Source organism: Ursus maritimus (genome assembly GCF_017311325.1).
Source record: "Ursus maritimus isolate PB19 chromosome X unlocalized genomic scaffold, ASM1731132v1 scaffold_X1, whole genome shotgun sequence".
In the NCBI taxonomy this organism is placed as follows: domain Eukaryota; kingdom Metazoa; phylum Chordata; class Mammalia; order Carnivora; family Ursidae; genus Ursus; species Ursus maritimus.
Genome location: NW_024423319.1, coordinates 62,975,312 through 62,978,048, shown reverse-complemented (window position 1 = coordinate 62,978,048; position 2,737 = coordinate 62,975,312). Strand labels below are relative to the sequence as shown.

The 2,737-nt window shown below is 29.9% G+C and overlaps 1 protein-coding gene across 1 annotated transcript in view; it reads right to left on the bottom strand.

Moving 5' to 3' along the window:
- Positions 1-2,737, bottom strand: part of LOC103675828 (fibronectin type III domain containing protein 3C1-like) — a 70,640-nt gene that overhangs the window by 62,378 nt on the left and 5,525 nt on the right. The gene's annotated exons all lie outside the window — the stretch shown is intronic.

The window sequence follows — 2,737 nt, the reverse complement described above, 5'->3', positions numbered from 1 at the left end:
TTTTCCTCCTTTTTATTACATAAAAAGTATAATTATTTGCACTATTACTATCTGTACCTTGCTTTTTACACTTAGCAATATATCTTAAAGATCTTTCTTTATCAGTACATAGAACTTCCCCACTTTTTTCCACAGCTGCATAGTACTCCATTATATGGATATCCTCCATTGTACACAATCCTCCGTTGACAAGCGTGTGGGTTTTTTGCAGCCTTCTATGATCACAAACACTACTGTGATGAATAATCTTGTACATTTATTATTCCAAATTTGTGAAAAACACATCTGTAGGATAAATTCCTCAAAGTGGAATTGCTAGGTGAAAAGGTACATGCATTTGTATTTTTGTTAGATATTGTTGAAATAGATAATTCCATTTAGAATCAAACCATATTATATTGACTTATTTAGCATGTTATTGATTTCCACAGCTGTGCAATACAAAAAGACATGTTGTCAATGATAAAATTTTGAGGCCACGAAATATCTTGTTAATGTCTATAGGAGACATACTTCCCTGTCCATTTTAGGTGCTTGGTAAATATTTGAGGAATTTATAAAAAAGTGCCCTTTGTTGTCCAGCAACTGAGAATGAAATACTACTGAACTGAAAATAGTAATTTTAGGGACTAAAGCCTACACACTATTAAAAGCCATTACTGTAGCAATTGTAATAGGTAATTAAGATTGGTTAAGGTACTCAGAAACAAAAAACAATAGGGGATTAATGAATATGATGAGATGCAAATTCATTAGATGAATAAGGAATTATTTACAAGACAATCTAAGGGAGATTTGGTTAAGCTTAACTGCAATTGCTTTTTAGCAACGATGATAACAATAAAATGAACAACTAAATAGTATTTCAGAAGTTCTATCATATAGTGACATATTAACTGTTAAATGATGCCTTAGGGCTAAATACTAAATAAAACCATACTCATATACCTGAGACATGTAACCAGGAGGAAGATATATTGGTGGCAAATTACCACTTGGTGACATCAGAGGTACATCAGCGGGTCCTAAAACAGAATTATTATTAATAAATTTTTTAATAACTTTAAACAAAGTCCATTTAACTTTTCACAGTGAAAAGCCATTTTCAATGTGTCTGTTGCTTACTTGCAAAGGAAACTTAGGTATGAATGTAGATGAATCAATGCAAATTCATCACAACTGATGGAAAATAAAGCACATAATGGGAAATTGGGTAAAATTTATATTATAAAAACGTTGGCAAATTTTACTGCTAATAAAAACGAAGTCAGCTTTCCAGTAAATTCTTCTTTTACTTATGTATATATTGAGTAATAGAAGTTTTACTCTGAACCATAAAATATATTTCTTTTAGTGATGTTACATAATAAAATTTTAATTTTAAGCTTTCATTGATAATGGTAAAGTGAAATAGTTTTTAGAAAACAGAATAATATAGAGAAGGACCCAATGCTACTCATGTGATACCCTGATTTTATACTATGTATTCTTACTGTCTTAAACATACAGTTGCATAGGAACTAAAAATCCAACACAGAATGGAAACTTTTATGAGTCATCATTCTTTTATTTATCTGAAATTATTATTACTGCTTAGTTTTAAAAGTATATGTGGTTCTCAAGTCCTAGAATGGTAATTTGCCTTTAATAATGGGGAAAATAATAAATATCAGTTTACAATAAACTTTATATAGCAGCCATATGGAATCCATTGCTAAATGGTAATTTTTAAAAAAATGTTTTAAAAATTTTTGAGACATAGCTCTAGAGCACTTCAGGATACAAAATAATTGGCATAAGAACCAAAAACAATCATCACAATTTGAAATAATACAAAATCTTATAATAAGTAAATATTAATTTTATATTGCTATGGAATCAATTCTATATGCTATAAATTTGATATGTATGTATACTTATATATAGCAAAATAATATGTATATATAAATAATTTATCCCCTTCTTGTATATTGTTCTATCTTGAATACCTACTATAGTGCTAGAACACGAAAGGCACTAATAAAATACTTGAATGTATGAATGGATGAGCTCTCTGATGGCATCAGTAGTTATCTCCTACAAGCAAAGAGTCTAAAACTCTCAGTGGCTGTCATTATATCCCAAATATGAACTTTTTCCAATGAAATTCCTGAATTAATATTCAATTTTAAAAAAGTAACTTATATGAAGGTCTCTAGTAAGACTAGCAATGTGAGCCCTGGTTGTTATATTGATACTATGCTTCTATGAGGACTATATAAATTTAAGAGGATTCCATCTGGCTCAAATGGGAAGGGATACTAATGGAATAGTTTACTTGTAAAGTCATTTCATACTAATATTTAAATTTACTCACTTTGCTTTCAAGAAACACACATCTAATTATACCTCTACTGACCTTGGATATTCTGAATGTTCCCATCATCAGACTTGATAGTAAGTGTCTCCCCAGGGTTAACTTGCACCAATATAATCTAGAAATAAACCATTCTTTGATAACATACTTTTCTGTTAATTAATCTATGAAAAATCATTGTCATTTTTTAAAAGTTTTATTTAAATTCCAGTTAGTTAACATACAATGTAATATTAGTATCAGGTGTACAATTTAGTGATTCAGCACTTACATACAGCACCCCATGCTTATCACAAGTGCACTGCTTAATCCTCATCACATATTTAACCCATCCCCCTACTCCCTCCACTCTGGCAACCATAAGTTTGTTCTCTATAGTTA